We start from the raw sequence: 18,153 nt of genomic DNA on the forward strand, positions 1-18,153 counted from the left end.
CTTCAAGTAATTGGTAATTTAAAATGACAAGACTTGACAAAAGATATGAAATTTTAGACAAGAGGTATAAGCCCAAGTGGTTTATTGTATGGCACAGTTAATAAAAACGTATTGCTAAATTAGGTTAGAGACCTTAACATTCTCATAAAAAATGAGAGGTAGTCAAATAATAAATACATTACACAGCCTAACTTAATCTTGGTCCGTTATATACATATATCAAAATATCAAATTATGCCCCAAGATAGACATCTTCATCATTTTTATCAGTGTTTATTCTTTTAAATTTTGAAGATGGCAGGACTTGAATACCCATAAAGCATTTTGAAATCTGATTTCTTGGCTGTTGTCTTTAGGTTTAGTAAGAGATGAGAATATTTTTCTTCATTTCAAGAAAAGTATGAAGTAAGCTCTGGGAAAGTTGCTGGGGAAGTCACTACTAAAGTCTTGTACAGTGCAAACATCTCATGGAGAGAAGTTAGCACAGAAGAGTAGCTAGCTGAAGGTCTGTAGTGGAAAATAAACTGAATTACATGTCCTGAAGACCTCAGTCTAAATTAACTTGAAGAACCAAAAGTTTCTTTTTTTTCTTTGTAGTTTTTTTAATTTTAATGCACAATTTAGTAATAATTTCAGACTGGACTGGAGTAGTTAACTTTTGTCTGTATTTTCATTGCATCTTCCACATCTAAATTAAATGAAGGTTATGCTTACTGACAGCTGAATGAACTGAGATTATGACATAAGAAAGGAGATGTGTCACACTTCATTTGTGTGTTGGCCAGGCTATAGTTACTGTGGACACTACATAGGAAGCACCTATAGTGGAAAACAGGCTTGAAGATAATAATGCAGCTAACATATTGTCCTTTATAAAGCCCCATACTGAAATGTATCTTCAAGCAATTACATTGCATAAAGACAGAAAGCAACCGTATGAAGCTTTTACTTTCCACCTAGCATGGTCTATTTAAAGATTATGCATTAGTTAATGTTAGAATCTATTTAGACATTAAGGGTCCTAAGTATCTGATTCCCGAAATGCCTTACAAGGCTGAAAGGCAATGGCTAGTATGCAAGGGTAGTTCCCGGCCCTGATGCCTACAAGCTGACTGTAGGACAGTGGCTTTATTGGCTCTCTTCCTGAGAATGGTGTGACAGACTCTGCAAAGCAACCGATCTGCATTCTCTAAACTGTTGTTTCCCTTTGTGCCAATTTGATACCCCCAGATTAGAAGTCGTTAGGTTGTTAGATTTTGTATCAGAAGTTACTCAACCATTTACAATACAATTTGTTTATTATCTGAAACAGGGCCATTGATTGCAAAATTATATCATAGGTATGGGAGGCCAACAGTTCTCTCCTACAATCCAAAGGCAATTAAAAACATACTGATGTATTTTCTACACATAGATGACTTGCTGACAAAAATGGACATTTTCAAATTTTATTTCATGCTTGGATTTCCTCCTGTGTACAAGCATATTGAGGTTTACTCATTTACTTGGCTAATTTATTAAGTATCTAAAATTTCTTAACAGAAAAACACAGTCAAAATTGTGTTGCTGTAATTAAGTGTGGCAACTCATCACTGTATTCACAAACACTTGGGAGGCAGCGGCAGGAAGATGGTGAGTTTAAGGTCAGCTTAAGCTACACAGCAAGACCTCACCTCAAAACAAACAAACACACAAATAAATAAATAAATGACTGTAGCTACTTATACCATGTGCTGTTTAAAATACTTTACAAACATTAACTTTTATATTCTTATCATTAGCCTTATTTTAAAGATGAAATAGTTGATGTTCAGAGACATTAAGCTTGGTGGCCAAGCTTGCACAACGAGGTTAAACAACCACACAGCATGGCAGCTGGGTCTGTCTTCTTCTATACACTGTACACTTCTTACTATAACCATCTCTACCCCAGGCTGCTATTTGTGACTGAAATTGAACTCACATCTAGACATTTTTCCTTTCGGGGAAAGGTCAAATAGCAATGCACCTGACTTTAAAAATAATTAGGAAGGATTAAGGATGTAGCTTGCAGCACACACGTGAGTATCTGAGTTTGATTCCCAACACCCACATAAAAGCTGAATGGGACAGTGAGTGTTTATAATCCTAAACCCAGAAAGTCAGAGAAAGAGAGAGAGAGACAGACAGACAAACAGACAGAGTGTGTGTGTGTGAAGTGGCTTTTGCTGCCCAGTCAGGCTATCTGAATTGATGAGCTGGAAGTTCAGTGAGAGATATTGTTTTAAAAAAGCAAAAAAAAAAAAAAAAAAAAAAAAAAAAAAAAATGACTAAGGAACACCTGACATTGGCTCCAGGCCTGCACATGTATGTGCACACAATACACACACAAACACATATGGGCACAAATACACAAATATGCACACATGCATAGACAGTACATATGCACACACACACACAAACACAAACTCAAAGAGAAGTATCCTTCTTGTTGTCAGCAACCCTTTTTTTATAAAAAGCAAAAGAGTAGATTTTTTGGCTTTGTGGTTACCAGCCCACTGTTCCAATAACCCTGCTCTCATGGTACAAGAGTCGCACAGATGGTGAATCAGTGACTAAGGACAGGTATGCTGCAATCAAACTGTCTTTGGAGTTAATGAGCATTCATTCATTCTCATGCCATTATTTTTGACCACTTAGAAGCATGCGAACTATCCTCAGGTTTGGAGCTTCACAAAACTAGGAGGTAGGCCACTTTACTCATTGGGCTATGGTTTACCAACCTCTGTTATAGACACTTTCATTGTATCATTGAACAAAATAGACAAAAACTAACAGACAGGGTAACACACTCCTGTGATCCTAACATTCAGAGGACTGAAGTAGGAGGTTTGCTACCTATTTTAGGCCAATCTGGTGGAGTAGAGAGTACCAAGATAACCAGGACTATATACTAAGACCCTATCTCAACAACACAAAACAAAACAAATCAAAGAAATAAATCACCTTCTTCTGATGAGAAGATTCCCCATCAGTCTAACTCTACCTTCCATTTAGAAAGGTTTCATGACGAATTCTATCATTCTATCATTCCAGGTTAGAATTCCATGTTTCCACAGTAAAACTTAAGAACCTAGTAGCAATCCTAGACAGCCATAGCATAAGCAATCAAAAAAAAAAAAAAAAGAAGAAAAAGAGTGAATTAGATGTTCTTCTTTTTCTAGCATATAGAATCCAGAACCTGCAAATGTCGAGCTTTCCTTCCCTCCCTCCCTCTCTACATTTCTCTCTGTCTGTCTCTCGTCCACCCCACCACCAGCTCATCTATTGTTAGTGGTAGCTACCACTAATTGAACAACTACTAGGCTCTTCACATAATATTTCTATTGTTCACATGTAAAAAACTCTTTCAGCCTTTTCAGAGACCGGGAAATAGATGCATGATTTGCCAATCATCTGAACAGTATTGATCTGTAAATATTCAGTGTGGGGACAATACCATGTCGCTGTGAGTGTGTATTGCCCACATGACTAAAATCAAATGCTGATCTATACCTTCTACACATTGGCTTCACCTCACCACAACAGTGATTAAAGTTTACAACCTTATAACCCTTGCAGCTGTCCAGTCAAGGGAAAAGAAAGAAAATTCACTAGGAAGCCGGAATCCCAGCCTACTGGTCTACCACATTTTAACTGTAAGTCCCGAGTATGGACCTAGAAATTAGATGAGCCATTGCATTTCAAACACTCAGGAAAACTTTCAGTAAAGTATGAAAAATAATAATAATAATACAACAAAAGTCTGACTGTGGTGGTCCATTCCTTCAACCCCAGCAGTTGGGAGGCAGAGTCAGGCGTAGATCTCTGTGAGTTCAAGGCCAGACTGGTCTACAGCCTACAGAACAAGTTCCAGGACAGCCAGAGCTATACAGAGAAACACTGTCTTCTGTCTCAAAAACAAACAAAGAAAGAAAGAAAATACAACAAAACTGCACAGTTCAAGCTTGAATAACAAATCACCTTCTCAGGATGCTTTGGATGAAAGCACTTGTGTGTCAGCCTTGTTTTGTTTGTGGAGGGGCCAGCAACAGAATTTTATTCATGTGAATGATTCCTAAAGGAGTTATATTCAACAGGCACAACAAGCCAGAACTATAAAAATGCCCACACACTTTAACAATTGAAAACAAGATTAACATCTTGGAAGTGCTTTCTGATTATATTTTGTTTCTAGAAAATCATTTCATTAACTGTCTGTCATAACTGCTTAAGCCTTCCATCATTCTAGAATCTTCAGAAACATTCATTTCCTGTGCCCTTTGTATTAACTTTCAAGACATTTCATGATACTTAAATTACCAGTGATGATACCTTTTTCTTAAAAAAAGAAAAAAGAAAAAAAGAAAGAAAGAAAAAGAAATCAGTGGTATGGTGATATAAAATAAGTAGGAAGAACTGTTGGTTTTACTATATATAACATACAGAATATAGTTTTCTTTTTACTGAAAATATCAGAGGATTTTATCTGTTCACAAATGATGGGAATGGGTTAAAATGGTTTGCAGTATTAGAAGGAAAGCAAATAAATACAGAAAGTTGACAATAGAGGGAAGATAGAAGTCATGGGAAAGGGTGAAAGAATAAGAAGTAGTAAGAAAAATACAGAGAAACAGAAGTCATTAAGAGACAAACTATGCAAAGAAGAAAGAAATGAGAATCAATAATATAGGAGGGTGGGCAAGGAGACTCTAGAGATTAAGGATTTGATTTTATACAGGTAAATACAACTCAAGAAACTTTTGAGTCCTGATACGCTCAGCCTTACATACCTTAAAGTTATCAACAGAATCCATTGCAAAGCAAAGAACTGCTATTTCTTAAAATAACGAAAAGATAATGTTTACAAAGGAAAGTCATGCTATCTTATCCTCTGTGATTTGATTCAGTTCAATAATTATAGCTGTCTATTAGGTGTTATGTCATTTAAAAAAGCAAAGCTTTATTCTTTTGCTTCATCTGTGCTTCAGATGACTTGTGTAGTCATTTTAGAAGTGTCAGAGATCAAAGGTGACAGACAGCTTTGTCAAACATAGAGGATGAAAAGTGTATTTTATGCAAAACTGGCTCCGTTCCCAGCATCCTTTGAGTTGAAAAGCAAGGTGACATTTGCTACCTTGGGTGGCTTCTCTAAATCTGCATGCATGAGTGAGTCACACCCACAAAAAGAATTTTGGGTGAGGCACTGAAAACTATCACTAAGAAAAAGCTGTGCTGTGGAATATCAGTTCATTTGTAGCGGATGTAGGCAGGACCCAACTCCACACCGAGCTCCAATGCACAGAGCTGAACAAGATGGATACCTTCCTCAGCTCTTGTAGCTTACAGGAAAAAGAAAAAAGAGAAAGGGGGACAGGGGACACGAGTTAATCAGACTGGTGCTAGATAAGCACATAGCAAGTGCCTTTTTGTAAGGACATCGTGGAATAGAGGGTCATTACCGTGTCTGGCTAATAAAAAAAGACTTTCTCTATAGAGAAGGTTGAAGACGAGCCTTGAATGATGAGCTCTCCAGGGTGACCTGGTAACAGGTATAGGGGAAGCTGGGAGTGTGGGTAAGGTAAAGCAAGGCAAGCATGGGCAAAGCCCCCAGTAGAAGAGATGGGCACTTTCCAGGAGCCAAAATAGATTACATATATCTAGAGGCTGCAGAAGAGATTTCTCATCACAGAGAAAGATGCGGCCCCTATGTAGGAGCAGCTACCACAGAGGCTCATACAGTGGAAAGTCAGTGTGCTTTTCAGTTGAACTGTGAAACTAGGCAAACAATTTTGCAAATGTTGTTGTTTTGGAATCCACAGAGCAAATTACTGTCTTTGCTCCACTTTAGCGGAGTTCTGCATCCATAAAATGGGCTTGTAATATAGTTTGATTTCCCAGAGCCTGGTTTAGTGCAACTAGTTAATAAAAAATGTAGAGCAGCAACACATAAAGAAAGAAAAGAAAGAAGGAGTAAAGGAAGGAAAATAAAGACGTACACACAAAATGTTACTTAAAATAATCTGCAGAGCAAGTTCCAGGACAGCCAGAGCTGTTATACAGAGAATTCCTGTCTCAAAAAACAAACAAACCAAAGTATTTATAACGAATTTTAAAACCACAAGAACCCAATTTTTTTTTAAAGTTTTACAATTATATTTGTGTACAGAAACCTCAGCAGTACATTTAACCCAGTTTAGTGGCGAGTTCTTTGGCCTTTGCCTTTTCCAGCTTGGCAATTCGAGCCACAGATTTAGGACCCAGGACGTTGCCTCCCCAGTGGCGGCGGATCTCATCATATCTGTCGTTGTAATTGGTCCTAATAGCTTCCACCAGCTTGGCCAGAGCACCCTTGTCTTCCGAGTTAACCTGTGTGAAGGCAACAGTGGTGCACGTCTTCCTGTGGACCAGCCGATCCCAGCCTGGCCTTTCCCTTGATGATGCAGTAGGGGACCCCCATCTTGCGACACAGGGCAGGCAGGAAGACCACCAGCTCAATGGGGTCTACCTCGTGGGCAATCACCACTAGCTGAGCCTTCTTGTTCTCTACCAAAGTGGTGACTGTATTGACGCCCGCTCGAAGGACAGGTGGTCTCTTAGTTGGGACATCCCCTTTGCCGGCAGCTTTCTTCTCAGCACGGGCCAGCAGCCTCTGCTTCTTTTCCTGCTTGGTCTCTGGCCTGTACTTGTGGGCAAGTTTAAGCAACTGGGTAGCTGTTTGCCGGTCCAGGGCCTGGGTGAACTGGTTAATGGCAGGAGGAACTTTGAGGCGCTTATAGAAGATGACCCTCTGCCGCTGCAGCCTAATGTAGCCGGGCCATTTGACGAAGCGTGTGAGATCTCTCTTGGGCTGGATGTCCTGCCCAATGCCGAAGTTCTTAGGCCTCTTCTCAAACAAAGGATTCACCACCTTCTTCGCCTCCTGCTTCTTCACGACGGCGGGGGCCGGGGCCACCTTCTTCCCCTTGGCCTTCTTTTCCCTTGGGCATCTTGCCGGGCTGGAGGAGAGAGAAAGAAAAAGGGGATTGTGGGTAATATGTAAGGAGCTTCGGAGATCGCGAGAGTTCAAGAACCCAAATTTTTCCGAATACACATTAGCCTATCAAAACAACTCTAGGAGGCATTTGTAATTTTACCTACAACACAAAATTTTCAGACCAGGATAAAGAAGTAGAAGAGACCCAAAGGTGAAACCAAGGACATGAGCAGGTAACAGGGTTAGAATTCCCGGTGACTTCAACAACGGGCTTCAATCCATTCGAGAGGAATGTGACTTCTAAGACACCAGAGTTTCATAGGAAAGAGTTCTCTTCTTCTAGTCTCCTCCCAGAGTGCCTCTGAGCAGGGCTGGCAAATTGCACCTATGCAGGCACTCTCAGCTTCTCAGAGCTCAGCTGGGCCACCGTCTGGAGCCTGGCTCACTGGAGGCTGCAGAGAAGTGAACTGAAGAATTACAGTCGGTTTCACTTCCCTGCCTTATGTCCCTTCAGGTGCCTCTGAAAACAAGCAAGGCCAGTGAGACGGAGAGGGGGAGGAAAACAGAAAGCATCCACATCCAAAAAGGAGGCCCTGAAAACAGAACCGTGGAAAAATGCGGACGGGTGGATGCATGCATGTGTCTGTCTGAGCCCATAGCTACTGTTGTTTGGTGGCTTCTGGTTTCCATACAGTAACTTCTGTGACATTTTAAGAAAATCAAATGGATGTTTGTGTTGGAAATGAAGTGCTGGTCCATTCTTAGTCTGGCATGGAGTCGGGGAATTCTCAAATTGGGAGGGTGAACTTGTTGCCCAAAAGAAAATAGCCTTATTTATAAACTCCCACTTAGAACAAAGCGACAGACTGTAATTTAGCCCTGATGTTCAGCATCTCTTAAAACCAAGTACCACAAACATCCTGTGCAAAATGAAAGGACTGCAAGAGAGGAGATAAAATATGGAGTCGGGAATGGAAACTTTGGAAGGAAAACTCATGCTGCATGCACGGGTCGGCCCTCCGCTCATTCTCTTTCCCATGCTTTCCCAGGGGTTGGCTGCGGTCGTGAAGCATCCTAGTCAGCACCGGAGTATTGCAGAGGCAGAAGTCTGTGCCTACTAGCACAGACCAATTTGGTAGATTGGTTACTATAGCAACTGTACCATCCCTGTCAGTGGCAATTTCTGTAATCTCTCTCTTTTAAGGCTTTCTCGGGCATCTGTTCCAAAATGACAAAATGGAGAAACAGAGGGATGGCACAGGAGAGACACAGGAAAGGTCAGGTTTATAGTGTAATTATCCTAAACAGTTTGTTGCACACTCCACGAGACCTAAACATCGGACAGACGTGGGTTCAAATCCCACCTCAATCTTGTATATGCTGTCTCTACCTTGGGTAATTTATTTAACCTATTTTCAGCTTTTTCTACCTACAAAACACACATAATACTGACCACTTTGCTTCAAGGCTGAATGTTTGGGCCCTGAATGCACAACATAGGTATCTTGGCCTATGAAGCCTGGCCAAGAAGTCTTGAATCTTCAGTGGGCTTTATCTTAAGGAAGAAGCTCTATATGCGCACACTATTTATTTAGTTGTGTTTCTTTTCCCTTTTAGGTAGGACACATAACCTATCTAGCACAGAAACCGTAGCCTCAGTCCCATCACTGTGCTGCCAGCAAGATGCCTCTGCAGAACATTGCCTGTATCTCCCGCTGTCTCTGGATTTATATTATCTTCATTTTATCCACCTTTAAGTTGCCAGAAGTGCCCTGGTTCATCCCACAGTCAATTCTGTCCTCTTGATCTATGTCGGCAATCAGAAAAACCGGACAAACCATGGCAGCTTCACAGATAACGGGTTTATTAAGTTGTAACTTACACAGAGTATGTACAATTTGCCCATCCAAAGTTGATCATTTGTGTTAGAAGTCATCACTGCAACTAGCTTCAGCACATTTTAATCATTCCTCTCACTCCTTGAAGAATCCCATACCTGTTTGCCATTGGTCCTCATTGCTCACGAGCACTGTCTCCCCACCCACAGCAACGTGAGCTTCCAAATACTGTGTGACTGTCCCCTGGAAAACCTAGCCGTGAATCTTTACGGTGCCTCACCACCAATCTAACTTTGGTTTTCATAGATTTGTCAGTTTTGACATTTCACTTAAGAAAAAAGGGGAAAATACGTAGTCTTTGATAGGCTTATTTAATGTGGCATAGCGTATACATATATCTGCATTGTGACATGCAATGTATGTTACTTTGTATGTTATAATGTACAATTGTAATACATTAGTCCTTTATATACCTGAACAGTAATCTGTTGCAAGCATATGCCAGGCTTTGTTTTAGGCTAGTTGATAGACATTTGGTCTGTGCAATTACGAATTACACTGCTATTCGCTCCCATCTACACGTTTTTATGGAGCTACGTTGTTGGATTTTTTGCTTTGTTTTTAATATTTGTTTTACTTTATGTGTATGCACATGCGTCTGAGTGTATGCATGTGCATCATATGCACACAGGAGCATGTGATTATCACAAGAGGCACAGAGTTCCCTGGAAATGGAGTTAACAGAGACATGGAGCTGCCAGGTGGGGGAACCTGAGTACTCCGAAAGAGCAGCAAGTGCTCTTGACCATTGTGCTCCATGCCGTGGACCTGTCTATTCAGCTATGAGTAGATTTGCTTCTGCGTCATAGAGTACCTCAGCTGCTAAAACAAGGTGAGCCCTTGGAGGGGCTGTGTGCCATTTCCCATGTGTTCAGCAGCCTGTGGAGTTGCAGTTTGCCCACAACCTCAGCCACACTTGCATCTTCTGCTATGGATGCCCCGGCAAGTGTGAAATGCTGAGTCACCGTGGTTGGTATTTCCTTACAGGCCAACACACTGAATGCCTTTCATTTGCATGCTGCTCACATAGTCCTTCTGAGAAATGTCTGTCCGGGGTCTTTGGTCATTGTCTGGCTGTGGTAGTTGTCTTTTCAATACTGAGCTCCCAGGGTCCTCACTTAGAGACCCGAAGTCACAGCTGAGGCAGCTTTCTGCAGGAATTTGGGCTTGTTGCTGACAAAAGTTGCAAAGAAAATTCATGTAGAAGTGCTGTGGACGTTGTCCTATGGGCTCCTCTTTGGCACAGGTGACTCTATCAAAAATATTGCTGTTCAGTATGACCACAAAAACCGTTCATGACCGATGTTGTATTGTTTGTTGTGTGATTATTCTGGCTTTGGTGATTCGGCCATCGTATTTCTCAAGTGCTAGTCTTAGCTAACTTAGCAAAGCCTTAATTGAAAACTAAATTATTTATCACACAAATCATTTACTTAAATGCCCTTAAAGACACAGAAGTATTTATTCCAACAATATTTATGGAATCATTATTCTAGAGAAATGAAGTGCATTTCTTTGACCACTGAGATTTATGAGACTCACTCCAGGTTAAGAAGAAATAATGTCAAAAGAAAACTAAATCCAGACTTTCTGAGTTTCACAGAGATGCAGAAGCATTCCTTGTGGGTACCAACAAGGAAAGGCAAAACACTAAGCTTTTAGTGGTGGCAGGCCCCCCCTGCTAACAGTCCCCCTCTTCAGTCTACCAAGGCACATGCTGAGCTGGAAAATCTAAGTTCACCGTACGAATAGCTTGGCGGCTTCCTCTTTGGTACAGTCTCTGCAGGTTCCTTGGTCCCTCCCTCAGGACAAAAGAATCTGTAGGTTTTTAAATGAAATGACTTTTAACTGCTCTTGCTACCTGAGGAACTGTTGTACCACTGTGACTGGAGTCTGTAGAATATCAGGGCAAGGCATTTTATGAGACTTAGGAGGTTTAATGCTAATATTTCTAGACAGAGCAATTTCTGTTTTGATGATGAATTGTTATGAACAAACAATTTTGTTTTCTGTTAAAATGTACACTCTAACATTAGAAGAATGGGGTGTTGATCAGTTTGTAGAGTACTTGCTTACCATGCACGGGGTTGGCACCCAGAGCCACATACATCAGGCATGGTCCCCCATATCTGTAATCCCAGAATTTGAGAAGTAAAGGCAGGAAGATCAGAAGTTCAAGGTCATCCTTTGCTACCTACAAAAATAAAATGTCAAGGCCAGCCTGAGGTATATGAAACCCTGACTCAAAATAGAGAGATAGATAGATGATAGATGATAGATAGATAGATAGATAGATAGATAGATAGATAGATAGATAGATAGATAGATGATAGATACTAGATAGATAGATAGATAGATAGATAGATAGATAGATAGATAGATAGATTTTTTTTTTAAAATAAAGGTACTGTAGGCTACTTTCATAGTTCTGAGTTTGAGATGTTGGGAAATTACAATTTAAATATGATATGTTGGGAAATTACAATTTAAATAAAGAATTCTTTATCTGAACATTCAAGGGAATAAAGTATTCATTAAAAGTAAATGATAACAGTATTTTATATTACCTACATATGCTAAGGAAGCAACTAATCTGTAAATGTCAGGTTTTCCTATTGTAATGGTTCTGTGGTTGGTTTGAGGGGTGGGGTTCGTTGTTTATTCAGTCTGTAGGGAACATCGGTCCAGCCTGGACAGAGGTTGTAGAGACGTTGCCCAATTCCAGATAGAATGTCTGGAATCACCAAAAGCCCTAACCCAGCACTCAGGCCTTCAAGGAGTGAAAACAGAAGACGGGAGAAAGAAAGCAAATGCTATAAAACTAAAATATTTAAAAACCATTTTTAATGCATTGGAAGAAATTCAAGGCTGGGATTTCTCTAGAACTAGGGAGTGGCAAGCAGAGGTAGTAGGAGGAAGATTCATGAAACTGGATGCCTAGGAAGGCAGAATTCCCTGTGTAGCAAAGAACCCTGATCATAGGGACTCACGGAGATTGAAGTGGCAATCTCAGAGCCTGCATGACCCTGTGCTAAGTGCCTGCAAATATGTTTTGGCTGTTTAGCTTGGTGCTTCTGTGGGACTCCTAACAGTGGGAGTGGGAATGTCTCTGACGCTTGTCTCTCTTGGGAACCTTTTCCTCCTGCTGAGATGCCTAGCCTAGTCTTGTTATGAGAGTTTGTGTCTCGTCTTACTGTAACTTGTTATGTTGTGTTTAGTTAATATCCTTGGTAGGCCTGCTCTTTTCTAAAGAGAAACGGAGGAGAAGTGGATCTGGGAAAAGGGGTGGGCCTGGGAGGAATGGAGAGAAGGGAAACCGCAGTTAGGATGTGTATGAGAGAATAATAATAATAATAACATAAAAAAGAAAGAGCCCTGGCACCTTCCATCAGTGCAACCAAACTAAAGTCCAAGGACCAGAAAACAATAGTGTCCTATAAAGAATCTTCTAGACTATTTTTTAATACTTATTTATTTATTATGTATACAATGTTCTGTCTGTGTGTATGCCTGTAGGCCAGAAGAGGGCACCAGACTCCATTACAGATGGTTGTGAGCCACCATGTAGTTGCTGGGAATTGAACTCAGGACCTTTGGAAGAACAGGCAATGCTCTTAACCGCTGAGCCATCTCTCCAGCCCCATCTTCTAGATTATTATAGAAAGAATGCTTTGTTTTTTTTTCAAGGAAATTTCAGCCACAATTAGGGTTTAAGAATCATTTAAAATTTCTGAAAGCTCAAAGAAATTCATGTGTATACTTTTAAAGGTACTAAGATTCTACCACAAAAGCTTCTGTTTCCCCAGCTTTCCTCTCCTTCCTCACAGCATCACCATGGAAACTCACGGCACACACAGCTTCAGGACCTTTGCATGTTCTCGGTGCTATCTGCAGTGTGGGGGTCAGGACACAGGGGTGTCATGTGGAATTGTCGTATGTGAAACCAGCCATACGTGTTTCATCTGGAGGGACCTTCTCACAAGTCTGTTTCCAAAACTGAGGATGAGACTCATTCACCGGTCCTTGTTAGCCCTTTGTGTGGATGGACAGTTCTTCCAGGGAGGGTTGTATTAGCCAGTTTGGTCTGCCATAAATTAGCACCACGGACTGGGCGACTGGAAGCTGCATGCTCAGAGCCAAGTACCACCAAGGCTAGTTTGGGGTGAGCCTCCCTTCCTAATCGGAAACCTCCTCTGTTCCTTATGTGATTCCTCTGTGTTTCATAAAGTCTCTTCTCATTTTTCTTATCAAAAAAGTAGTTTTGTTAGATCAGGGTTTCCCCTTAAGAAGGCATTAAACATGTTTGCTTCCTTAAAGACAGACAAGTAAGTCACATTTGGGTTTAGGATTAGGATGTCTGAATTTGAAGGAGACACAATTCAGTTCATCACGAATGCCAAAACTAAGACACATAATTAAAAAAAACAGGAGAGAATGTAAGCTAGCTCAGCAGCAATTCCCCCAAAGTCTCCTACCACCTCCCATAATGCAACACTAGAACGGGGGAAATGCAGCTCCCTTTATTCACCCCAGAAAACCCAGTAAAAACCAGTCATTCCCTTAAGCAGCAACCCAAAACTTTCCGTAATAAAACACGTCTTCTCCAATCCCACCCCAGACTCTAAACAAATCGTCACCTGGAATGGGGACCTTTAATAAAAACCTCCGGTGATTTTTTGCTGCCAGTAGACTGAATCACACTGAAAAAACCACAGGGCTGAAATAATTTGTGGCTCTTTTCCATCTCTCTGTAGAAAAAAGGAACGACAGTTATTTACTGAAAGATGTGTGTGGGACAAATCTGTATGGAATTTGTATCTTAAAATTCTGACTTATTAACACGAGAAAAAGGGGAATTAGTCCTAGGGGAAGTTTTGAAATTCTTAGTCCTCAGGGAATTTACTGCCTACTGATGAAATTTCAGTCCCTGCTGCCCTCAAGCATTTGGGGATAATTCAAGCCTCACAGCAGAGTGTCCACAATTCAGTTTTAGCATCTATAGTAAACTTTGTCAGTATAATTTGTTTCTAAGAGTCAGGGATCTGATGGTTGGGACTCAGAGGCCCTTGGGAATGTCCTTCCAGAGGGGCTCATGGGAGGTCTCCTAGATAGCAGTCTTCCAGCTAGGGTTCTCTTTGGCACCACCACCCTTCCGGGGTTAGTGAAACAGCAAAGAACTGGCTCCCTATTGGGAAAGAAAGGAAGAGGGGAAGATAAGAGATTGCTATTTCACTCAGAGCAGCAGGGTGTCCCTGAGCTGGATCCCAGGAGCCACACCTCATTGTGTCTGCAGCACACCCACCCGCTCTGCTCACTCCCTGGTGACAGATCTTCCTCAAATAAGAACATCCTCTTCCTTTGCTTTAGCCCTAGGATGGTTTCACAGAATCACCTCCCCACCCTGCAAACACACCCTGGGCCTCTTTAGACAATGCCAGTCCAACTCACAGACATCTCTGCCTTGTGAATTCCATGGAAAGCCTGGAGTCAACATAGCCAGTTACTAACTAACTTTCCTTGCTGTCTCCCTGCATGGCTACTCCACCAGTGATTCTCCAACTGGAAAGAGCTGCATGGTAGAAGGCTGCTGGCTCCAGTGCCTCTGAGCCAGCTTCAGGGTTTCCCACGAGAAAGGTCTCTCTGGAGTTACAGTCATGAAGGAAATTGGGTTTCAGATCACACAGTGAGGTCCGACCATATTTTGTTATAACATTGATTTTACTCAGAATCCCAGAGACATCATGTTAGTGGGATATACTCAATCCTGACCTTGCCTTCTCTTTATTATTCCATAATCCTGCATCTTTCTGCACCTTTTTGTGTGCACCGGCTACCAAACTTTCTTAAGGTTAGAAAGTCCCTCATGTTTCTTTTGAAAGACAGACAGACAGGAACAAAAGAGCATGAGAGAAGTCTCAGTAACAAGATTTGTTCTTGGGAGGACACATAGTCTAATCACTAAACTATCTTTGAGTTTTAAATCCAGGCATTAGGAGTGCATCGCTGGGGTGAGACCCAAGTTCATCTCCTTTTGTCTGTAAACTCTAAAGACCTTGAGGTCTCCTCCATGAGTCTGTGTAGAAACTCTTTTCTCAGACAAGACCTTTCTCTTTTTGCATAAGAATTGAATATTAGTAGTAAGTTGTTTGCCAATGAGTAGTGAGATCTTGCCTTGTAAATAAGAGGGCTGAACTGAGAGCAAGGGCTAAGCTGAGAGCAAGTCTTGCAATGCAGCTTCCTACCAGGGATGAGGGGAGGATTAGTGGAATGGTTTTTTCTGTTGCAGCTGATTCTTCGCACTAAGCATGGGGTACTGGAATTCAGAGGACATAGTTAACCAAACGAAGGAGCTGCTTCTGGTTCACAAAAGGCTGAGAGGATGGTTCAGTCAGTAGAAGCTTGCCTTACAAACCTGGGGACCTGAGTTTGAGCCCCAGATCCAGAACCCACCTAAGAATGCTCTACTTGGTGGCGTGCTTGTAATCACAGCACCAGGGAGGGAGAGAAAGGAGGATCCCTGAGGCTTGATGATTAGCAATTAGCTTAGTTGGGGAGCTCCAAGCCAATGAGAAATCCTGTCTCACAGGAGGTGAACCATGCTCCTTCGAGTGACATCTAAGATTGTCTTCCAGCCCCCACAGTCAGGAGCACACACACACACACACACCACAATTAAAACTCAACCAGTCAGTAAAAGACAAAATACAAAAATAAAGCAAGGATTTCTGGGAAAAGAGGGAGGAGGGTCCAAATGCGTAAGAAAGCAGTTTGCTCCAAGTTGGACCCAGCGTGGGATGTGAGGCTCTCTCCAGGTGGACCTGCCCTGACCTTGAGGACTGGGATTAAGTCAGACGAGGCACTGCACTTCACAGGCTCAGATGGAGGCCTTGAGTCTGTCCCGTCCCATCTGCCTCCGCTGTCATCAGCCAGCATGCAAGTTTGGCATGCATGTTAAAGGACACAGCCCTTCTGGGATGGGTATGTGTCAGGGACAGTGGTGGCAATGCCTGTGAGCTAAAGGGAGCCAAAGGGAAAAGTGAAAGAAGGGGGGTCAGCCACATATGCACTGTGCACAGCTATAACAAGTAAGAAGCTGATCTATGTCAGGTACACCTATAATCCCAGCTCTTGGGGCTGAGGCAAGATCAGAATTTGAGACCAGTTTAAGCTATATTGAGAGATCTACGGCGTGTGCCTTGCAGTCATATAGCACTGGGTTCAGTCCCCACTCCCCACTGCTGCATAAAACTGGGCATGATAATGCAAGCCCATAAACCCAGCAGTAGGGCTGTGGCAGTAGCAGGGTCAGGTCAAATGCATCCTCAGCTCTATAGCAACTATGAGTCCAGCCTGGGCTACATGAAACCCTGTCTCAAAAAACAAACAACAAAACCCTAGAGGTAGTGGTGCTCTCGTGATTTTACCTGTTGAAAGTGCAGAGTTGGAACATTGGCTAGGTTTCAGAACTCTGGTTTTAATGTCCTGGCTTCTAGTTCTTACCCTGCTGCTGGTGAGAAGTGAGATAATTCTGGGTGGTATTTGAGAAAACTTTTAACATAGTAGATGTGTACTGATGTTCTTTGACATCAAAGCATGTGATCTTATAAACACAACTGCTCAAAAGAATACTTCTTACTACTGGTTATATATGTGGATCACCCAGGAAAATATTTCCTATAGAAACAGACAGCAACAGTGACAAAATGGCATTGGGTCCTACCTTCGCTCATCACAGCAGGAATGAGATGCCCCTACCTTAGATGTTTTCTAAAAGTTTTCACCTTCACTGGAAAGGATTATGGTAGGCTAGGAGGATGGTTTTAAAGTATTGTTTAGATGAACCACTTTAAATAAATGCTATAGTATATATATATGACTTAAATACATCATGTATATAGTATGTGCATCCCGTGTGATGCTGATAACTGAAATTTACTTGGCCCCGCACTGTCCTGAGTAACTCTCATTCTGTGAGACAAAACTGAACCAGAGTAAAGGAAAGAAATGATAGGGACAGTGGTGCATGCCTGTCATCCAGTACCCAGATGCAGAGGAAGGAGGATCAGGCATGCAAGGCTATTTTTGTCTAAATAACAACTTTGAGGCTAGCCTGGGCTATATTTTGAATGTCAAAAAACAAAACTACCACCACCAACAACAACAAAATCTCAGCAAAACTCAAAGGTAAAGAACACTGGAAAGAAAGGCAAATGTTTAAAAACAAACAAGCAAGCAAGCAAGCAAAAACTTGTAAGATGTGGTCATGACAACAGCAACTGTTTGCTCCTTCGCTAGTTGCAATAAAATTGGGGACACTTTATGGAAGTGCTTAATAAGGGACTGAGGTGGAATCAGGAATCAGTCAATGTGACTGCTGGTTTCTGCTGAGACAGGCAACTTAAAAACAAGAAAACTCAGTAGGCTTCAGCCATCCAGACTTTTCCTCTGGGACGCTGCCCATCGTAACCAGAAGCACATGTCCAAAGCAATTGCTTGCCTAGTAAAACAGGAAGAAGCCAGTGTCTTATGTTCCCAGCCAACACACAACCACAATGACCTAAAACCTCCCACTAAGCCCCACCTCCAGGAGATTCCAAAACTCTCCAATAGCTCCTAGCAAAGGATCAAATGTTTGGCACTCGGGCCTCTGAACCTACATTTCACACACAAACTGTTCTTTCTTCACCCTGATTCCCTTCCTGTCACTTGCCCTTTAGATATCCTCCTCCCTTGCCTTCCGTTCAGTCGATACTAAAACAGGTGAAAAGCCAAAGATATAATCAACCTAATGTGCTTCTGACTTAAATGTACAGAGGACTTCTGTTTGCCCCAGTCATTCTTGTATCCGTCAGAGTGTAGCTTCACGCACATAACGGCATCTCTGCAACACCTTCTGGGTGCTGTATCCTCCCTCTGCTTTTGAGTGTAGCCGGCAATGTTCTCAGCCCGCATTGTCACGGCTCCAACACTTCCTTACATCCTAAGAAGTCCAGATCATGCACAGTACGAAGGCTTCTCCGGTAAGGGTGACTCTAAAGCAGAGGGTGCGAAGCCAAGATGCAGCTCTCACCCCGGAGTCACAGGAGAGCACTGGGAGAAAACCCTGGGGACATGCCGGTGTGAGATGGGACATGGAAAAGGTGCCCACACCCCTTCCTCTATTCTTCGGTCTGTTAAATGGGGATAATGGCACTGTGTTCGCCTACCTTAGAGAGACATTACCAGCTCTATTTAAAGGCTCTTCCCATGAAAGCTGCTGTG

General features: G+C 42.0%; 1 protein-coding gene and 1 pseudogene across 1 annotated transcript in view; one reads left to right on the forward strand and one right to left on the reverse strand.

The window, feature by feature from the left end:
• The window catches only part of Klhl14 (kelch like family member 14), a 107,336-nt gene that overhangs the window by 3,877 nt on the left and 85,306 nt on the right, over positions 1 to 18,153 (forward strand). The gene's annotated exons all lie outside the window — the stretch shown is intronic.
• LOC130886751 (60S ribosomal protein L7a-like) lies at positions 6,198 to 6,997 on the reverse strand (annotated as a pseudogene).

This window comes from Chionomys nivalis, chromosome 14 (genome assembly GCF_950005125.1).
Source record: "Chionomys nivalis chromosome 14, mChiNiv1.1, whole genome shotgun sequence".
NCBI classification, from domain to species: Eukaryota; Metazoa; Chordata; class Mammalia; order Rodentia; family Cricetidae; genus Chionomys; species Chionomys nivalis.